At 44.1% G+C, this 16,043-nt stretch overlaps 1 pseudogene; it reads left to right on the forward strand.

Annotated features, from left to right (window-relative positions):
- Positions 1 to 10,093: 10,093 nt before the first annotated feature.
- LOC126285679 (5S ribosomal RNA) lies at positions 10,094 to 10,211 on the forward strand (annotated as a pseudogene).
- Positions 10,212 to 16,043: the final 5,832 nt, after the last annotated feature.

A 16,043-nucleotide genomic window follows, 5' to 3' on the forward strand; every position in this document is an offset into this window, starting at 1 on the left:
ACCCTCTGCAAGGCACTTAAGTATGATTGCACAGTATCCATGAAGATGTATATGTAGATGCTTGAACACAATACATGTTCTAAAATCCTACTGTGAGTCGATGTTAGTGATATGGGTCTATAATTCAGCGGATTACTTGTGTTTGCTTTCAGCAGTGTTGATGTGACCCGTGCAACTTATATGGTTGCTATAGCTGTTTTGCTACAAAGAGGATATCTACTCGTAAGTTACTCATGTTAGCAGTTATTCTCAATTCGAATTCTGGAAAATTTACTTCCTCTTCTTTGGTGAAAGAATTTTGAAAAAGAGTATTTAATTACTCGGCTATAGTGCTGCTGTCGCCGGTGATAATACCATTGGCATCGCGCGGCCAAGGGGTCGATAGTGCTTGCCGCTGGTACGACCAAAGTCTCTTTCAATCCTCTGTCAGATTTCGCGCGTCGTCGTGGAAGCTGTTAAAAGCACCTTGCATCGATGGTCGCACTAAGTGTCGAGCTTCAGTAAAACATCACCAATCTTGGAGATTTTGTATTCCTTTAAGATTGGTATGTCTTTCTCGTTGCTTCTACAACAGTATTCAGACCTGTTCAAATGGCTCTGAGCACTATGGGACTCAACTGCTGTGGTCATCAGTCCCCTAGAACTTAGAACTACTTAAACCTAACTAACCTAAGGACATCACACACATCCATGCCCGAGGCAGGATTCGAACCTGCGACCGTAGCAGTCGCACGGTTCCTGACTGCGCGCCTAGAACCGCGAGACCACCGCGGCCGGCTTCAGACCTGTTATATGTATCATAGCGGATCAGTGCCATATTTTATTAATTTATTCTGTATAAATCTGTCATTTGCCAGAGCTGTTCTTTGAATTTAGGCCACATCTGATCTACTCTTACATACTTGCTTGGGAAGGAATGAAGACCATCTCTTACGAAGGTGTCAAGCCAACTCCTATCTGCTTTTTTAAACAGATATATTTGCGTTTACCTTGCCTGATTTCTATGTTACACTGGTCAGTCTCACTACAACGACCTTGCAGTCGTTAATGACTGTGTCCGCCCTACGTACTCAGAATTATTTGTTGCTAAGATGTCAAGTATGTTGTCGCAACAATTTACATTTCGAAAAGGCTATTGAACTAATTTCTCAAAATAATTTTTGGAGAGAGCACTTATTACAATTTCAGATAATGATTTATATCTACCACAAAATTTAAATATGTGTTTTCGTCAACATATCGAGGATAAATTGACGTAACCATCAACTATAATTGCATGTGGGTGGTATTTACTTGTGGTAAGTCTCATATTTTCTTTGAACTGTTTAGCAACTGAATCACCTGAGTCAGGAGGTGGGTAAAATGAGAGAATTATTAATTTACTCCGATTGTCAAGTATATCCCATACCTAACATGAACCATCTACACCAGTTTCGCTGTAAGGTAAAGTATTTTTAACAGTAATGAAGACGCTACTACCATCTCCATTTAATCTATCCTTTTTTAACACCATCAGATCCTTTGCATGAATTTCAGCTAAACGTATCTTCAGCTTGTACTTGCCTAAGCTGTCGCCAGCACACTGGTCGGCAAAGATGCAGCGAAGATCGATTGGTAGGTGCTGGATAGAGCGCACATATCACGAGAGAGGACAGAGACACACCCACAAGGAACTTACCGCAAAACGCCCTCTCAATAGCAAGTATTTAGACAGCCGCCGCTGATCGTAGGGCCTCACTAACTCACTAAGGATACGACAGCACATAGCGACCAGATTTGTGACTATAGCAAGATTAATGATACTATCTGCAACAGGGCTATTACTGAGGAACTTGAACATGGACTCTACTCAAGTTAAGTAGCAGCTTCATGTGAATAAAGAACCGTATTAATTCATGTGTCCATTTGTGTTGTAGAAATACGATAGCAGCCACTCCTGACAACATCCTCTCCCTTGCTTCCTCACGGTACAACTACAGTGGCGATCGAAGATATTCAACTTGGCTGAAGATTTTGCTTGCCTGTCTTGTGCTTTAGCTTGTGTGAGGTAATCGTGTCAGGCGTTTCTATTTGCTAATTTGTTGTTGTCATCTGGCATGTACTCCAGGAGGGGAGCTGTAGAACTAGTCAAATTTCTCTTTCCAGAGGCTTTGCTTAAACCATGAATCCCCCCCCCCCCTCCCCCTCCCTCCACTCCCTGCCGCCGCCCATCAGCCGCAGACGTCTGATGTGATGGATCTATGAAGTTTTTCAGTCCCAGCACCAACAAATTGCTACCCTACTCCCGGCAGTGCAACTACTCGCTGAAAAGCTGAGTTAGCCACACAACCACAACTGACCAACGAGCTAGCCCAACAAGAGCCGCCGACCAGTATAACACCGTTCCGACAATATAAGCAATCAGAAGAAGAATGGCTCGAATAAGTGACTCAGTTGCAACAGCATTGTCAAGTTCATTGTCTTCAAGGTACTGTAAAGTTACAATACTTCCTTTCGATTATGGGCTCCTCAGTGTTCACATTAATACAAAAACTATTCCTAACCACGTCTCCCTCCGAACTCAGCTATGACCAAGTAATCGCTGCATTAATACTACGCTACACAACAATTCTAGCAAATAACATCAGTAGTTTTATTTCTATAAAGCAAATTGGCAATGCTTAACTTGTATTTACAAAGGTGTCTCAAACGATGGGCGACATTCCACGTAAGTCCGAGTTGTTGCCATACACAATGTTCCTGGAAGTTGAAACGTACTGACAGCTGATGTGCGACTGTCGGTATACAACTGTGCCCATACTGTCCACTAACGTTCGTACACTGAGCCGATCTGAGCGGCCGAGGCTGGCAGGAGCGGCGCCTGTATTCAGTTCGGTCTGAGGGCGCTCGTGTCGTGTTGCGGACCTACTCCGCGCACCATTGGCTGACGTCGTTTCACCGCCTTCTTTGGTCTTGCGGTCTGCGTCCTCTTTCCGGCGCTTTTGGTTATGCCAGAACAGATTTACTGATCCGCGATGCAATAACATTCAATGTCCCAGATAGTAGAATGCGGTAACAGATCCTGAAGAACTCTGATCCATCACTTGCTCAAGTATTGGAAATCTTGGAGCAATACGATTCGATTGCTATAGCGGCCGATAAATTTGGCCAGGCCCCGGTTTGTCGGTTCGAATCGCCCCTTGATCGCGACCGCCTCAACCAGCCACAACAACGAGCGTGTACATCGCCGCGCGGACAACCACGTGAACAGGTAAACAGACCTTTGCCCAAGATCTTTTGCTTGTAACAAAAGACAGGATTGCCCATCACGTAATGCAACGTGTTATGCATGTGGGAAAAAGGTCATGTCCGAGCAGTTTGCAACGGATCAAAAGTACCTATCTTTCCTACTCCCAGAAAAACAGGCTCGTGCACATCCAGTGAACACTGTGTTTTCAAAACTACAGCAGCTTCTGACAAAAGTAAGGTTAAGGTTGTGCCTCCTTCTCGCCCTAGTGCTGTGCAACTACATTCTAACAAAATATTTGTCTCATGGCCATTGTGTGAACTTTCAGTTAGACATAGGTCCCTCAGTAACTTGGCTAAATCGTGGCACGTACGAACAGTTAGGCTCATCACGACTCTCTAAATCTAGAAAGCACCTCACGGCTTACAACGGACAGGATATTCCAGTGCTTCGACAGTGTAGTTTGCATGCCACCTACAAATCTCACACTAGGACAGTGATTTTTACTCTGTTGAAATCAAGAGGCAGTGAGAACTTATTCGGTTTAGAAGCATTTGATTTGGTATTAGCATCGAAGCCATTGTACATTTTCAACGACTGCTTTTACTCCAAAAGACAGTGTAGCTAGTTTGCTTAAAGTATTTCCTGAACTATTTTCAGAAGGATTGGGAAAAGCATGTTACATTGAAAGACAATGCACAGACTAACTTTTCCCAGGCCCACCCCGTTGCAATTGCTTTAAGAGAGAAAGTAGCCAGTGAATTAAAAGAATTGCAAGATAATGGTGTAATTGCTCCCATTCAAACTAGTCAATGGGCAAGTCCTCTCATTTTGTTGCCTAAGCCTTCTGATCGCATACGCATTTGTCTTGACATCATGTCTACAGTCAACCCACAGACAATAGTTCACACTTATCCGTTACATCGCCCTGAGGAACTCAGTTACAGGCTTTGTGCAGGACGTTACTTTTCTAAAACACATTTGCGTGATGCCTACTTGCAAATTCCATCAAATGAAGAATCACAGAAAGTGTTAGTGGTAAATACACACTTAGAACTGTTCAAGCATCTGCGTTTCACCTTCGGCAGTTCTTCCGCACTCGCCGTTTTTCAACGTTGCTTGGAACAGCTGACTGCAAAAGTGTCATTTTGTTCAAACTACTTGACGATATTGTTGTCTCAGGTTGTGTACCAGACGATCATATTGCCAATTTGCGTACTCTTTTTCGAGTGTTGTCAGAAGCAGGACTCAACTGTCGTCTCGAAAAGTGCGACTTTTTTTCATATTGAACTACGGAACTTAGTTCATGTGATAAACAGGGTGTGCACCCGCTCCAATCTGATTTGCTCGCAATCCGTGACCTGCCTGTTCCTGGCAATGTGTCTGAGCCGTAATCAGGACTAGGCAAGATGACATACTACATTCGGTTCATACAGAATGCCACTCAGATCGCGACTCAATTCCATCGCTTGCATGGGATTGTGTGGGATAAAGAGTGGCAAGACGCATTTAAGAAACTGAAAAATGCTTGCTAAGAGACAGATGTTTAGTGCCTTTTGATCCTACCAAGCCGGTAGTTTTTTAAGTCGACACTTTTTCCTACGGAATCGGCGCTCTGCTTTCGCACAGAGTTGGAGCGCATGACAGACCTGTTGCTTTTGCCTCAAAGTTGTTAACTCAAACTCAGTGCAATTATCCACAAATTAAAAAAGAAGCTCTCGCTATTGTGCATGGTGTGACAAAATTCCGCATTTGTATGGCAGCAAGTCCTTTTTAGTGACAGATCACAAGCATTTACAGTCCTTGTTTCATCCGTCAAAGGCGGTTCCTACACGCACTGCTCAAAAATTGCAACGCTGGGTTTCGTTGCTTCGCAGTGTCAGTATCAAATTGTGTGCAGACTTATTGCAAAGCATAGCAGTGCAGACGCCCTATCTCGCCTTCCGATTGGCCCAGACTTTGATTCCCCAATTGCGCTGCTGAAAAACTGCTCAGGCCACGGAAGCAGACCGAGATCTCAAGATTTTGTTGCATTATATTCGCACGTCTTGGCCTCGTTATTCAACAGTATCCAGAACTCGGATGTGCGGAGATACTTTGCACGTCGGCATAGCGTTTCAGTTCAACGGGGTGTGACTCCATTTCAGAATGACAGTGTGGTTATTCCCAATGAGTTTGCAAAAGGATGTGTTGCGATTGCTCCACCAAGGACACTGGGGAATTGTTCGTACTAAACCGTTAGCGCAACGGCACTGTACTTGGAAGAGCATATTGAACAGATGACGTCACAGTGTAGCGCGTGCACGCCACAGACATTCGCAGCTTAGCCTAAGACTCAATCGCCAAGGCAGCGAGTGCACATTGACTTTGCAAGACCATTTTGGAACACTGGTTGGGTCATAGAGGTAGACTCTTTTGCAAGTTTCCGTATGAGGTGCCTATGATATCTACCACGTCACCTAGCACCATTCGTTCAAAAAAAAAAAAAAAAAAATGGCTCTGAGCACTATGGGACTCAACTGCTGTGGTCATCAGTCCCCTAGAACTTAGAACTACTTAAACCTAACTAACCTAAGGACATCACACACATCCATGCCCGAGGCAGGATTCGAACCTGCGACCGTAGCGCCTAGAACCGCGAGACTACCGCGGCCGGCTCAAGCGTCGTCTGCATATTTTGCATAGAAGGTTTGCCAGAAGTACTCGTGTCAGACAGCGGACCACAGTTCACTTCACGAGAATTTGAACAATTTTGTGAACAATCGTCATGTAACAAGTGCTCTGTTTCGCCACCAGTCCAACGGAGAAACAGAATACTTCGTACGCACTTTTAAACAACAGATGGCCAAGCTTCGCACCACCAACACACGGAAAAAGGCGCTGCAACTTATTCTCGGTTCCTGTCGCTCCCGCCCACGATAAGCACCATCACCGGCGGAACGTCTGTACGGCCTCCGCCATCGGACGCTCTTAAACTTTCCACGCCCATCGCAACATCCGGCGCCGCAGATGTTTCGCTAGTATCGCTCTGCGCCTCACGATCTTGTCCTTTTCAGGATTTATGGCAACCGTGAGCGCTGGCAAAGAGGCTTTATCCAGGAACGCATGTACTCGACTGCAGGTTCCGATAGTTTGCACAGCCTCCACCAGAACCAAATTCGTGCGCGTCGTTTGGCCCGTGGTTCTGCGACTCTTTTTTGCCCCAGACTGACGGCGCCACGCGACAGCGCGGCCTCGGCTGCTGCCCGCTGGTGGAGGCGGGGCAGTCCGGGAGGCGCGGATGGACGAGGTGCCCTACGGACGTGGACCCGCCGTCAGGCGGGACAAATTGCGATTAAGACGCGGAACTCACAAACTAAACGCTGTGCTCCGAAGTGCTGCTAGTTAGACGGTAGCCGCTGCCCCAGTAACGAGTGCTGCAACTGAAACTGACTGCTCAGACGAAAGCAAACGCCTGTCGCCAAAAATGGCTGCACAGTAATTGATACGCGAAAATGTGACTACTAGAAACACAAATACGCAATAAATTTAAGGTTGTAGGCTCTAACGGACACAGTAAATGAAACTTGTTACCGAAAGCTCGTTACAACTCACAGATGAAACTCTGTGCCCCGAACTGCTGCTGCTGGCTGTACGGGAGCTGCTGTCAAAGGTATAAATAACAAGCAAACGTCTATCGCAAAACGAGCTGCGTAAATAAACACCAAACAGTAATTAAAATTCGAAACTGTTGTTACTAAAAATACAAATAACCAACGTCGCTTTCTTTTCACCAAGACTGATTAATAAATAATGCAAAGATATAGAACACTAACACCCAGCTGCTACATTTATTTTCTTGTAATTACGTTTATAAGGATCAGAAGAATTATTTTCTTACTATTTATATCTAGTTTGCTGAGTATCCCGGTAACAGTTTACGCTCAGGACCGACGTCGCGGGCCGACACCTGGGGCCAGACACTCGCCGCTCTTACTGCTAACTGGGCCTGTCTGCTGTTGCTGCGACGCTCAGTCAGACCAGAGCCGTGACGTTGTGAGTGAGTGGCGCACTGTTGTCGTGTTGCCTGTGTGAGTGTGAGCAGATGGTTGTTCATCAATAACAGTGACTGCACCTACATTTAAATGCGTTTTGCAATTTTAAATTCATATTCCTCGCTACAGATACAAGGCTACAATTATTGACTCATATGAAATAAAATCGACATACCTTTTAAACGGTTTGCGTTATAACGTTCAAACTGCATGGCTGGCAGCGAGGTATGATGGGAATTATTATGCACGTTATAGCTTGGTTTAACGACGAAGCACACTTACATTTGGATGGGTTCATCAACAAGCAAAACTGGCGCATTTGGGCGATTGAGAATCCCCATTTCACCATCGAGAAGTCTCCTCACCGTCAACGGGTGAACGTGTGGTGTGCAATGTCCAGTCACGAAATATTCAGTGCGATATTCCTTGATGGATTCAAAGGAACCCCGATTTCGAAAACATGTAGTTCATGCAAGACGGAGTTCGATCCCATTGAGGCAGTAGAGTGTTTGACGTCCTGGAGGAGCACTTTGGGGACCGCATTCTGGATCTGGAGTACGCAGACGCCGCTGGTATTAGCCTGGATTAGCTCATATATTCTCTGGATCTGAAAACATGCGACAAGTTTTTCACTGGAAATATATTAAAGATATGGTGTACAGCAATAGCCTCAAAACCATTCAGGAGGTCATCGTTAGCATCGATATCCCGACACTTAGACGTGTCATGCAGAATTTCGCTATTCGTCTGCGCCACATCATCGCCATTGATGGCAGGCGTCATAACCTAAATCAGATGTATGTAGTCTCATTTCCATGTTGAATAAAGTGTATGTAAGCCGTAGTTTGTAATTAATTTACGTATTTTTTCACATAGTTCTATACTTGTCAACCTGTATGTTCCGCATCTGGACCCGACCGCGCCTATAACAAGCATTCACGAAATCATTCGTGTATCAAAGTGATCGTTAAGTGTCGCGCACGGCTGTTAATTACAAGTAGTGGGAGACAAAAAATAAAAAAGAAATTACCCCTCTCGCACCCTCTAATCCCACAGTCGATGTGTTACTTACCCCTCTGACTCTGAGGTAAGCGACAACATTTAGCTCACTGTCGAATTCACCAGCATCAATTAAAATTAAGCTTTCTTACACTACTGGCCATTAAAATTGCTACACCAAGAAGAAATGCAGATGATAAACGGGTATACATTGGACAAATATATTATACTATAACTGACATGTGATTACATTTTTGCCGCGCGGGATTAGCCGAGCGATCTAAGACGCTGCAGTCATGGACTCTTCGGCTGGTCCCGGCGGAGGTTCGATTCCTCCCTCGGGCATTGGTGTGTGTGTTTGTCCTTAGGATAATTTAGGTTAAGTAGCGTGTAAGCTTAGGGACTTATGACCTTAGCAGTTAAGTCCCATAAGATTTCACACACATATGAACATTTTTTTAATTACATTTTCACGCAATTTGGGTGCATACATCCTGAGAAATCAGTACCCAGAACAACTACCCCTGCCCATAAGAACGGCCTTGATACACTTTAGCATTGAGTCAAACAGAGCTTGGATGACGTGTACAGGTAGAGCTGCCCATGCAGCTTCAACACGATACTACAGCTCATCAAGATTAGTGACCGGCGTATTGTGACGAGCCAGTTGCTCGGCCACCATTGACCAGACGTTTTCAATTAGTGAGAGATCTGGAGAATAAGCTGGCCAGGGGAGCAGTCGAACATTTTCTGTATCCAGAAAGACCCGTATAGGACCTGCAACATGCCGACGTGCATTATCCTGCTGAAATGTAGTGTTTCGCAGGGATCGAATGAAGGGCAGACCCACGGGTCGTAACACATCTGAAATGTAACGTCCACTGTTCAACGTGCCGTCAATGCGAACAAGTCGTGACCGAGACGTGTAACCAATGGCACCCCATACCATCACGCCGGGTGATACGCCAGTATCGCGATGACAAATACACGCTTCGAATGTGCGTTCACCGCGATGTTTCCAAACACGGATGCGACTACCATGATGCTGTAAAGAGAACCTGATTCATCTGAAAAAATGACGTTTTGCCATTCGTGCACCCAGGTTCTATCGTTGAGTACGCCATTGCAGGCGCTCCTGTCTGTGAGAAGCGTCAAGAGTATCCGTAGCCATGGTCTCCGAGCTGATAGACCATGCTGCTGCAAACGTCGTCGAACTGTTCGTGCAGATGGTTGTTGTCTTGCAATCTTCCCCATCTCTTGACTCAGGGATCGAGACGTGGCTGCACGATGCGTTAGAGCCGTGCAGGTAAGATGCCTGTCATCTCGACTGCTAGTGATACGAGGCCGTTGGGATCCAGCACGGCGTTCCGTATTACCCTCCTGAACCCATCGATTCCCTATTCTGCTAACAGTCATTGGATCTCGACCAACGCGAGCAGCAATGTCGCGATACGATAAATCGCAATCGCGATAGTCTACAATCCTACCTTTATCAAAGTCGGAAACGTGATGGTACGAATTTCTCCTCTTTACACGAGGCATCACAACATTGTTTCACCAGGCATCGCGGGTCAACTGCTGTTTGTGTGTGAGAAATCATTTGTAAACTTTTCAACTGTGAGCACGTTGTAGGCGTCGCCACCGGCGCCAGCCTTGTGTGAATGCTGTGAAAAGCTAATCATTTGGTTATCACAGCATTTTCTTCCTGTCGGTTAAATTTCACGTCTGTAGCACGTCATATTCGTGGTGTAGCAATTTTAATGGCCAATAGTGTAAAATATAAATATTTCCTTTGTTACTGAGCAGCAAAACAACACTCTTAACAACCTATTATGGCATCGGCCTTGCCGCAGTGGATACACCGGTTCCCATGAGATCACCGAAGTTAAGCGCTGTCGGGCGTGGTCGGCACTTGGATGGGTGACCATCCGGGCCGCCATGCGCTGTTGCCATTTTTCGGGGTACACTCAGCCTCGTGATGCCAACTGAGGATCTACTCGACCGAATAGTAGCGGCTTGGGTCAAGAATGCCATCATAACGACCGGGAGAGCGGTGTGCTGACCCCACGCCCCTCCTATCCGTATCCTCTAGCGAGGATATGTTATGAATAGACCAATGGGATATATAATTTATTTTGCTTTATTTTGAATCCATAAAATAAAGGCAATGAAACATGTATATCATTTAAAAAATACGGTGTAGGATAACCTTTCTGATTCAAAACAGTTTCCATGTCCTGCAAAATATTGGCAGGTTGACTGAGGTGGATAGTAGTCACGTAGGCTTCTCTCCAAAGTAGACGACAAAGACTGAGTTATACTGAGACCTGGTGACTGTGGTGGGTCAGGGTAGATGCGGCAGTTCACGCTGGTGCTCCCAAAACCAGTCCTTGAAGACACGACCTGTGTGTACAGGGCCCTGTCATCTTGGAAGACAGCAGCTCCATTACGGAATAAATATTGTACCACGGAATTGACCTAATCAGGCAAACTGGTCACGTCATCCTTGTCAGTAATGCCACCTTGCAGAATAACCGTGTGGCTCATGGAATACCAAGATGTGGCAGCCCAAAGCACCAAAGCATCACCAAATTTCCGCCATATTTTTGGCAGCAAGCAATCTGCTTTGTGGATTTGGTAGGGAGTACGCCGGACGTAGACTCGGCCAGAAGTTGGAAACATTGTGAAAAAGACTCATCCGACTAGCTGACTATTTTCCATGGCTTCAAAGTCCAGGTTTCGTGGCTTCAGTGACACGTTTCGTTCTTACAAACATTTGCATCTCTGATGTGCGGTTTTAGAAATATAGCACGCCCTGCAGTTCCCTGTTTATGGAGCAACGTTCGTGTGTTTTGGTGCTGAAACTGCCCGCGAGTGCAGCACCCTGTGCTGCAGTAGGTTTCACAGTGGTCGTCCTCTCAGCCTTCGTCCCAGTCCTGTTCGGCGATCGTCTGCCACGATCACTCGACACACACTTTCGTCCGCCTTGTGACTTAGCGGGTGACATTTTTCTGCTTTTCCCGTATGGATTACAAATCTTCGATAGGGTGCCTCTTGAAACACTTCGGCAAACTCGGTTATGGAAGCACCCACCACACGAGCTGCAACAAGTAGCTCGAGTTTTTACAGCTCCGACACAGGGGATTCACAATCACGTAGAACACAGCTACCACGACTCACACATGGGGGCAGTGCGCAGGTGCAGCTCGCGATCAGACACAACAGCGTCACCTGTGAGCCTGGCTGGTATCTGCATTTACGTCCAAGCATGCATATCTCGCGGCTTTGAAAACGTATCGCGATATGTTTCTATGGAAATCGGCTACATTTCTATATGTAAACTGGAGTTAGTTTGAGAATTAAGTCAGTTGAATGTCATGTTGAATCCAGTCGAAATCCTGGAGACTGCGGGAAGGCACAGTTATTTTCAGTTGCAATACGATAACTGTGTAAGGGTAGGCGATTTATTTCTGTTGCCTCCACCTAGCACTTGTTGCTATTCCATTGCAGTACAATTCTCAAGGCTGTCAATTCAACTAAGTACCTGGGTGTTAAAATTACAAACAACTTCAGTTGGAAGGACCACATAGATAATATTGTCGGGAAGGCGAGCCAAAGGTTGCGTTTCATTGGCAGGACACTTAGAAGATGCAACAAGTCCACTAAAGAGACAGCTTACACTACACTCGTTCGTCCTCTGTTAGAATATTGCTGCGCGGTGTGGGATCCTTACCAGGTGGGATTGACGGAGGACATCGAGAGGGTGCAAAGAAGGGCAGCTCGTTTTGTATTATCGCGTTATAGGGGAGAGAGTGTGGCAGATATGATACACGAGTTGGGATGGAAGTCATTACAGCATAGACGTTTTTCGTCGCGGCGAGACCTTTTTACGAAATTTCAGTCACCAACTTTCTCTTCCGAATGCGAAAATATTTTGTTGAGCCCAACCTACATAGGTAGGAATGATCATCAAAATAAAATAAGAGAAATCAGAGCTCGAACAGAAAGGTTTAGGTGTTCGTTTTTCCCGCTCGCTGTTCGGGAGTGGAATAGTAGAGAGATAGTATGATTGTGGTTCGATGAACCCTCTGCCAAGCACTTAAATGTGAATTGCAGAGTAGTCATGTAGATGTAGAAGATGTAGATGCTTGGTATGGGCTAAGATGATCTCTGCTGGCTGCATCGGCCTTCGGTGTTGGATTATTGAAGGGGCAGGGTGGATGGTGCAGATAGGTATGCATTGTGCTCTGTCGCCCTCCGGGAGGGATTTTGTCACACAGTGGCATTCTGCAACTTTTTTTTCTAAGTATGTCTGCGAAAAGTCTTCCTGGTGGAAAGAGGATTTGATAAATAAAGTCAGCGTTTGAGATATTGTTAAGACAAGACGTTGTAGGGCAGATTCTGAGCTCGGAAGCTTTCTGATAGACAGGGGCACTCCCTGGTAATGACGGTCACATGCTTTGGTAGTCTGAACGTTTTTGCCTTTTTTTCTTTTTATTCTCTTGTTTTGTTCCCACGCTAAGACAATTTCACGCAAAAGGCGCCAAATATAAGCTATATAGATTGGCTAGAGTGTCGTGACGTAAAGTCTGAAGACGTGAGTTACTGATAGACGTTTTTCAGAGCACTTGATTGAAACGAGTGCATTTTTCTTACTGTGGTGCGAGTACAGAGGCATCTGCATAATTTTTTCATTGGTAGAACAAAGCTGTAACTCTTCTTATTGACGGTTACTGCCTGAGACGCGGGAAACGCCCGCAGATCTCACTCACTCTGCGCTTTTGTTCTGAGTACAGCGGCTTTAGGCTCTGTTTGCAGAGGGACACTGCGGCCTCCGTTTGCAGCAGAGTCACTTCGCGTCTTACACCCGGTAGAAACACTTCGGGTTCCATGCGCAGGTGGGACACTCTGCGGTCACGAGGCTCCAGACAGAGACTTGGCCAGCAGACTACTGGGTCAGACCTCGTCCGAAGGCGATGCACCAGTGCGCTTGCCGAGCCATTGGCGCCTTCCGCAGCCAGTGCTCTCAGTGGTGAGATATACGGGCACCACCCGACGAAATTAATAACAGTCTGTAATTCCACAGTTACATTTCACCTGGCTACTGGGGCAGGCGCAATTGTACAACAGTTTACACTTGAACCATGACTGCGATCGCTGCTGCCGAGTTGCGGATTGGCGTCAGTTCAAATTTTATGTGTTACAGATCTGAATCCAGCATCACGTGCTTCCCTTCTCGAACTTCCTCACCCATAAGCCACTTCAGTTTTATCATGTTTTGTGTGTATTGTCATTGCATTTAGATTAACATTTACTGAATTACTTGATAATATCTTTAACGAAATAAACTTGTACTAGGAAACTCAGGAATTTATTATAACTTTGAATTTTATTTGATAACTAGTCATCGTTTTCATGAGCAGGGAAACTACGTAACACCCAAACACATTTATCTATTGCTGGACCGAAAATTACCGTTCATTTACTTCACTGCGCACAGTTTATTAGTGCGGTTCATTGGGGGAGAGATCTATATAGATAACTAATTACCACCATTTCTCAATTTCTCATTCTCTTTAACTGAGAGGAGGTTGAGGAGTGGGGGGGAACTTAGAAATGTTAAATGTTCCTACATCATTGTCCGAACCGTGCACATCTTGAGCTCGCTATTTTCGCTATGTGACTGTAATGGAACTAGCAATATATATATATATATATATATATATATATATATATATATATATATATATATATATATAGTCATCTGAGGACCATGTCTTCGTTCTTTATTCTTTTCTTTTCTTCCAGTATGCCATCATCTGTTCACTATGTTTCTTCTTTCTGTCTTCAGCCCATTTTGAACCTGTCTTTTTAGCTACCCTGCCTTGGAATCCTCCCTTTTTCAATACATTTTCCCGAAAGGGTTCTCTGTTGTTTGTACTTTCTATTTTTATATTGTTTCTTTCTTAATCCTTTTTTACTTCGTTGACCTATCTCATTAGTTAATCTACTGTCTTGCATTCGAAATAGATGTCCAAAAACATGTCTTTTCTTCCCATTACGTTTAAAATATATTGCATATTTTGGTACATTTCAGCGTTATATCGTAATTTCCGACCTACAAATGTGTTTTGTGGTCCTAATATTTTCGTTTGTATTACTTCTAATTTATCTAAATTATAGTTTAATGCCTGGCATTCGCTTGCATGTAGGCATTCTATATTCACTACTGTGTTGTAGTGTCTTACTTTCGTATAGGCACTTTTTATTGTGGAGGTCGTTGGTGATACTATATGCTCTCCTCATTTTATGCAATCTTTCCTCTATTGCAGATCTATCCAAAAGCATTTTCTTGGACTATCTCCAATAGATATTTCACCAATATCTGTTTTCAGAAATTCCGTAGCATCCTTAAAGTTTGTTACAAATTTTGGTTCTTCTGCAGAAATTCTTAAGCCAGTTCTGCTAGCTATTTCTTCCAGAAGATTTAATTGTTTTATAGAAGATGCCACATTTTCGGAAAGTTGAGTTAATAAGTTTTGCGTTCCAAATTCTTGCAGTTTTGTCTAACACACTATTAAAAGAATTGGGAATAGGCCGTCACCTTCTCGTACGACTGTTTTTCTTTTGAAAGGCTGTGAAATTTCTCCCATAATTTTCGTTTCAGAGTATATCTGTAAGTGTTTCACAGATTAGATTTGCTAGTTTAGGCTTCATGCCGAATTCTCGAATTATTCTATCTATAGTTTCTCTGCCAACAGAATCAAAAGCCTTTCAGAAGCCCACAAACGTAACAACAATATCCTTTGAGTTAAGTAATCTGTAGCGAATTAGTTACTTGAGATTAAATGTTTGTTCTGAGCATGGCCTTACTTTCCTAAACGCACCTTGCTATTCACATAGATGACTGTCTAGTGTTGTTTGTATTCTTATTAATAAAATCTAGGAAAATATTTGAGACATTGCTGGCAGTAAGGAGATTCCTCTGCAGTTGTTTACATCCTTTTTATTACCTATTTTGTGGAGTGGGTTTATCGAGGTGACTTTCCATTCCTCTTGCATTTTTTTCTGTTTTCCAAATTTATTCAAAGAGTAAATTTAGCTCCTTTGCTATATTGATCAAGGAACACATTAAAAGTTCGGCTGCAATAATATCTTCTACACGAGCTTTGTTATTTTCGATGGTCTTAATTACTTCTTGAATTCCTTATATGGTGGTAAATCTCCTTCCAAATGTTCATTAATATCTGAGATTTCCAATTTGTTACTTGGATCAGGACAGTTCAGAAGCTGATGAAAATATCTTGCTAGCATTTCACAGTTTATAGTATTGATTAACCCAGTTTTGTCGTTCACATTTTTGAAACAGACATTTGGAGTTTGGGACTCCTTTAGTTTGTTCTTAAACTCTCTCTGTAGTGGTCAATCCAAGGATTGGTTTGCAACAGCTACAATGGCAGCTTGTCTCCATTCTGCGCGTCTTTCAGCTTTTCTCTTCGTTTCTTTATAGGTGTCACATCCCACATCTTTCACGATTTGATCCATGTGCCTCAGTCGTGGTCTTCCTCTTGGTCTTTTACCCTCGACATATCCCTCTATGATTGTGTTCAGGAGTCCTTTATGTCTTAATAGATGGCCTGTAAATTGCACTCTTCTTTTAACAATGAAATTCCAGAAGCTTCTCTACTCACCTGCTCTTTCCAGAACCACTTCGTTTGTGACCTTACCGATATATTTTATTTTTAGCAAGCGTCTGTAGTACCACATTTCAAAAGAATTTAACT

The sequence above is a fragment of the Schistocerca gregaria genome, chromosome 8 (assembly GCF_023897955.1).
Source record: "Schistocerca gregaria isolate iqSchGreg1 chromosome 8, iqSchGreg1.2, whole genome shotgun sequence".
Classification (NCBI taxonomy): Eukaryota; Metazoa; Arthropoda; class Insecta; order Orthoptera; family Acrididae; genus Schistocerca; species Schistocerca gregaria.